This window comes from Echinops telfairi, unplaced genomic scaffold (genome assembly GCF_000313985.2).
Source record: "Echinops telfairi isolate 266 unplaced genomic scaffold, ASM31398v2 ScPeMD7_1;HRSCAF=3_0, whole genome shotgun sequence".
NCBI classification, from domain to species: Eukaryota; Metazoa; Chordata; class Mammalia; order Afrosoricida; family Tenrecidae; genus Echinops; species Echinops telfairi.
In genome coordinates this window covers 13,901,069-13,907,745 of record NW_022103896.1, presented here as the reverse complement: position 1 = coordinate 13,907,745, position 6,677 = coordinate 13,901,069, and positions in this window count along the sequence as shown.

Sequence of the window (6,677 nt, the reverse complement as noted above, 5' to 3'; positions counted from 1 at the left end):
CTCCTGCAGTGGCTGCATTTTTGCTATTGTCCCAGTACCGTCAGGCAGCAGTATTTGAAATATCATCTCCTTCCCCTTTCTCTCTAGCTGCTTGTGCTTTCCTCCTCCTGCGAATCCCTGGATTGTCTCATTCTGCTGGTCATGGAGGAGTGCAGCTCAGATGCCCCTGTAACTAGAAGAAAAGCATACTTGATGGACAGATTCACCTGGTGCTGGAAGATGCTCCTTCCCCCAGATAGCTCTAAGCCAGCCATAGGCATTCTAGAACCAATTCGTTTCTACCAACACCGATCTCTTCCCAGAGTCAGTTGTAGCTCGGAGATAATCCATCCAATTGCTGAGTCATTGCTAGAACCATGCTCTCACTGTCAATCCTGGCCTGAGACTCTCCCTGTCAACCCTTCCTTCCTTGGCTGTTTGCACAGGTGCCTGGTCAGTTTGACTCTCTGAAGGCTCCCATTGCCCATCCCTGATCCTGCTGCACTTCCTACCCTTCCCAGGTGTCTCCCCCAATGAATCTCTAGCATGCCTAATTCTACCTTTCACTGAAGGTGTCAAGGACTTCATCTTGCTTGGATCCACATGCAATACTCATGGAAGCACCAGTCAAAAGATCAAACAATGGGCTACATTGGGTAAATCTGCTGCACAAAACCTCTTTCAAGTGTTGAAGAATAAGGATGTCCCTTTGAGGATAGAAGTGTGCCTGATGCAAGTCATGGTATTTTCAATCACCTCATGCATGTGAAAGTTGGACATTGAATAAAAAAGATTAAAGAATAATTGGTGTATTTGAATTAGGGTACTAGAGAAGAATACGGAAAGTACCATGGACTGCCAAAAAAGACAAATCTATCCTGGAAGACATACAGCCAGAATGTGTCTTAGAGGCAAAGAGGACAAGCCTTTCTCTCACGGGCTTTGGACATGTCAAGCGAGACCAGTCCCCAAAGAGGAACATTATGCTTGTCGCGGGGCAGTGGAAAAGGATCGACACAGTGGCTACAACAATTGACTCAAGTGCAGGAATAAGTGTGAGGACGGCGCAGGACCGCACAGTGTTCCCTTCTGTTGTGCATAGGGTAGCTGTGGGTCGTAGCTGATTGGATGGCACCTAACAACAATTTGAACTTTGAGCCTTGGTGGTGGAATGGGCTTTTCATTTGACTGCTAACTTCAAGGTAGGTAGTTCAAAACCACCAGTCACTCTGTGGAGAAAGATAAGGTTTTCTACAACAGCAACAGTTTACAGTCTTGGAAACCCATAAGAGCAGTTCTACTGTGCCCTATAGTGTTGCTATGAGTCCAAATCAGCTCAATGGCCATAAGTCTGGTCTTTTGGAATTCTACCTTGCTGTGAACTAATACTCTTTGGCTCTTCGGATATCTCAACATCTTCCTAACCAAGTTCCCTGTATGAAATCCCCTCCTGTGAACCACCAAGGAGCCCTGGTGGTGCAGAAACATGGGGCTTCTAAAAAAGGGCAGCCAGTCAAACCGTTAGGCTGTCTGCTCCCATGAATAATGTGCCCTATGGCGAAATCCTACTCTGTCCTCTAGGGTCGCTATGAACCAGAATTGACTCCTGGCAATGGATGACTGAACCCCATGGTGGCCCAATGGTTAAGGGGTTGGTCGACGACCCAGAGGCTGGCCTTTAGAACCCACTTGGCAGCTCTGCAGGAAGAAGACCTGGAGACCCTCTGCTGTGGGGCTGGTCCAACGTTGTCTCCTGAGTCCGAATCAACTTAGTGGCGCAGAGCAACAACCTCACCCACTTGGCACACCCTCCTTTGGGCTGACTTTTGGTTGACTATATTCATTTCCAACTAGACTCTGGTTAATGTAGAGCCCTATTTGTGTCGAGGAGATCCTTGGAATATGAATGATGTGGAAGTTCCTCATCTCTTCCTCAGCCACAGCATTTTGCTTGCTGGCTACAGCAGTGGGGATCACCAGGCAGCTGCCTTGTGGCACATGCAGGCTGCTCCCAGGCAGACTCCCTCCCTTGTTTGTAGCCAGAGTCCAGCACACCCTGGTGAAATCTTAATGCCAATCAGAGTGCCTAGGGATGGTGCTCTGTGAAGTTCTGGAAACCACAAGCACAGCCTCCAGGATTTACTGCCCCTGAGTCTCGCAAATGGGCCAGAAACAGCAAAGGGTTCACTTGGCCTCATGGGGTCAGGGGCTATTTATAAACAGCTCGTACTGAGTTTCAGATGTGAATTGTGTGTCCCACTGGCTGGCCAGGCGCAGGGGGTTGACTTGATTGTCTTTTTATTCCTCTTTCTCGCTGGAAACCCAATCGATTGGGACTAATTTGCAAGCTGCCTGTTTTCAGCAGGTGCAGGCTCTAAGACTGCTGTTCATGTAGCTGTTTGTTCTACTCTGAACCCTGACCTCCTTGGGAAATGAAAAGAGCTTTTCAAAACAACTCCAAAAACAAGCTGTGTGTATGAGGGGAGCCTGCTTAAACATATAACCACAGTTTCCGTTGCCACCACCTTTGTGTTTCAAGACAGTATTTTGTCAATGATGTCTGGGTTAGAGCCCCGCATTTTCCCCGAGCTTTGGAAGTCAGAGAAGGATAATAGTAAACAGTTGGCCTTGCCCGTGTGGATGCGTCCTTGCCAACACAGATGCCTTTTTCTTCCCCATCCAAACCTTCCAACCACAGGGTTTGGTAGACAGTTCTGCCATGTACTCATTTGGTATCTGAGTTCCCATTTCCATATCTTGGAAATGAGAATGGTAATGATGACTGACGTTTCCACTTCTACCGGCATGTTACAAGATTCAAATCCCAAGCAAAATCATATATGTAAATGTTGTATTAATATATGCAAAATCATATATGTAAATAGTGCTGCCCAAGTGAAAACCAGTTTGGTGGTGAAGTGGTGTGGGAGAAAAGTCGAGGAGGTGGGAGCTGCAGAATCAGGAAGATCCAGATCCAAATCCCAGCTGCCACTGCTTAGCCACCATGTGACTTTGGCCAAGTTCCCTCAACTTCTCAAATTCTCAAGTTCATCTAAAAATGAGGATGGCTCATTTTCAGCTGGAAGGATGAACCGACCACCATACCTGTCTCTCATACTGTTCCTATGTGATCCATGTTAACTTACTTCTTAATCCATACGATTGAAATACTATCCAGGCTGCCATCTTACTGGAATCTGAAATCTTTGATCAGTGCACTTGTAAGGTATCATTCTGTTATGAACACTAAACACTATCTTTATCAATTGAGGAATTAATGACAGGAGTAAGTTGTGAAGGAACTATGGAAGGCAACAAAGGGATCAATAGTCTTGCTTAAATAGATGTTTAAGGCAGACTTTAACATAATTACATAAGCATGAATATATTTAGGGAGACTGTGTGCCTGTGTGTATGCATACAGAATATATCATTTATTTTTTCAATTTAATTTTCCAGTTTTGACCCTTCCAGAGAAACTACAACCAAACTACCAAAAACAAACAGCAGAGCATGCAGACCCTGGATGTGATCCAGGAGGCAGGCACTCAAACAGAATAAGGGAACGGTATGTGGTGTAAAGTCAGGAAAGGTGTGTATCAGGATTGTATCCTCTCACCATACTTATTCAATCTGTATGCTGAGAAAATAATCCAAGAAGCTGGACTATATGAAGGAAAACATGCGTCAAGGTTGGAGCAAGACTGATCAACAACCTTCTATATACAGATGATACAATCGTGCTTGCCTAAAGCAAGGATAACTTGAAGCACATGCTGATGAAGGTCAAGGGCTGGAGCCTTTGATACAGGTTACGGCTTAATGTAAAGAAAATATCCTCCCAACAGGACAAATAGATATGATTGTGATAAATAGAGAAATGACTAAAGTTATCAAACATTTAATCTTGCTTGGATCTATAATTAATGCTCATGGAAACAGAAGTCAAGAAATCAAACAACATATTATATTGGATAAATCTGCTGTACAAGACCTCTTTAAAGTTTTAAAGGATTTCACTTTGAGGACTAAGGTATGCCTCATGTAAGCCATGGTATTTTCAATCTCCTCATATGCATGTGAAAGTTGGACATTGAATAAGGAAGGCAGAAGGATAATTGGTGCATTTGAATCACGGTGCTATCAAAGAAAATTGAAAGTACCTGGACAGCCAGAGAATGAAGAAATCTGTCTTGGGAAACTATGAGCAGAATAATCTTTGGAAGAAAGGATGGTGAGATTTCATCTCACCTGCTTTGGACATGTGATCAGGAAAGACCAGTCCCTGGAGAAGAGCATCATGCTTGATAAAATGGACCAGCACCAAACCCAAACTCTCGGCCATCAAGCTGATGCTGCCTCATAGGGACCCAATAGGACAGGGTAGAACTTTCCCTGAGTGACTAGGACTGTGACTCTTATGGGAGTGGACAGCCCTGTGTTTCTTCCTTCAAGCAGCCAGTGGTTTCAAACTGCAGATCTTGCCGTTAGCAGCCCAACTCGTAACCACTACACCACCGGAACTCCCTGGACAAATGGACAGGAAGCTAAAAGGGGGAAGGGCTTCAAGCTGATGGATTCACACAGTGGCTGCAACAATAGGCTTAAACATAACAACGATGACTATGGTGCAGGACTGGATATTGTTTCGTGCTTTTATATAGCAGGTTGCTATGAATCCAAAGCTATTGGACAGCCCCTAACACCACCACCGCAACACTGTTTAACATAAGCCATATACCTGCTCTGTGCCCTCGATTGGTTTTACAGACAGTGGTAATAATAACATCTCTCCTAGTATGGTTGTGAATACCTAAAAAAATAAGATGTTAAATGCTGCCAAGTCAGTGACTCATTTCAACCCCATGGAAAACAGCCAAAACATGACCCAGTCCTGACCCATCAGTTGGTTGTTGTGGCCTCTGTAATTGTATGTGCCTTCCAGCGGAGGGGGCTGATCTTCCAGCACCTTATTGACAACACTTGGTTGTCATTCATAGCAGTCTTTAGTTACTATTCAGAAGTGCATCACTAAATCCCCCTTCCCAGTCTGTCTTAGTCTGAGAGCTCTGCTAAACCTGCCCTCCCGTAGGGACCCTGCTGGTATTTGGAATACCAGTGCCCTAACGTCTAGCATCATGGCAACTCAAACCACCACGGTCCCACAAACTAAAGGTAGGTGTTACTATTTCTTGCTTTGTATAGAAAAGAAAGTCTATACAGCTGAGAAAGGTCAGCTAGCTTGCATTAACACATACCTAATTTCAAAATAAGGAAAGTACAAGAGAAAAGTAATCCTAGTTCAAATCCTAGAAGTTTCCTTTTTGGGGACAAATATCAGCATTGTTATTAGCAAGTGCCAGCCTTCTTCACGATGAATATTTCACATTTAATCTTTACAATCAACCCACTTTACAAAAAAGTAGAAGCTCAGAGAAAGTGAATCAGTTCCTTGGGTGTGGTTAGGGCCCCAGTTTGTGTGTTTTAGATTATATTTTGGGGTGTGTGTGTGTTATTTGTTTGTTTTCTCCTAATAATGAAAGAAAGTGGTAGAATTCTCTCCTTCCCTGCAGAAGACCCAGGCTCAGTTCCCAACCAATGCAGCTCAAGGACAGCCACTACTTGTCTGCTGGTGGAAGCAGCCTCGTTGTTACAATGCTCAATAGGTTTTAGCTGAATTTCTAGACAAAGATTAGGAAGAAAGGCCTGGTGATATTGTTCTGAAAATAGCTAATGAAACCCTTTGGACCACAATAGTTCCATTCTGTTGTGTATGAGGTCACCATGAGGTGGATTGAGGGCCAACTCAATGGCAGCTAACAAGAACAATAGACCTGAAGGCTTAATTATGGTATCTGATTAATTGAGTTCATATACCTACAAGCCAGACAAGGGCCTTCATTTATGAGCTTAGGAACCCAAACCCCATGAGTCACGTGACTTTCCATTCCCCCCCAGACTTCGGAGTCTAAGAACTCCACATCCTCTTCCCTTCTTCCAGCAAGTCCCCGCCCCATCCTCACACACTACCGGAAATTGCAATCCAACATCTCCTGCCTATGCCCACAGAAGACCACCCTCCCTTTGCAAACACCAGCTGCACTTGCCTCGTTTGGGCTGGGCGAGTTCCTCTAGTTCACATTAGGAAACTCCCACCGCACGAAAAGGGAAATTCTGGCAATATGTTCAAATGGGATAATCAGTCCAAGTCTATCACATTGACTTCGTGGCAAACATAGTTCCCGTGACTTAATTAATTTCCTATTATCAGCGTTCACGCTCTTCGAGTGAATCTTATTTGCATATTCCCGTAGAGCATCATTATTTAAATTTAAAGGCACCTAAAATTAAGGCACACAGTAGTTGTGTATACCCCAATCAATGCAGGCTATTCAAGGAAAGGCATCGAATAGATGTAAAGGCTGATAAAGAATGTGGTATTTTGAAGTCTGCGTTTTACGCTAACAATCCAACAAGGCACATCAAGTACCTACTATGTGCTGGACACTAAACAATGCAACTCATTCTTTTTATAGTACCTAGGAATCCATGCCTTTGAAACAATGCTGCTGAGTTATTGATCTGCATTGCACATCTTTCCTAGTCATCAGCAGCTTCCACACAAGAACATCGGGATGAAAATTGAATTCAATTGCTCACATGCAAGTGGGGATATCTACTTTTCGATAGCTGGGTAA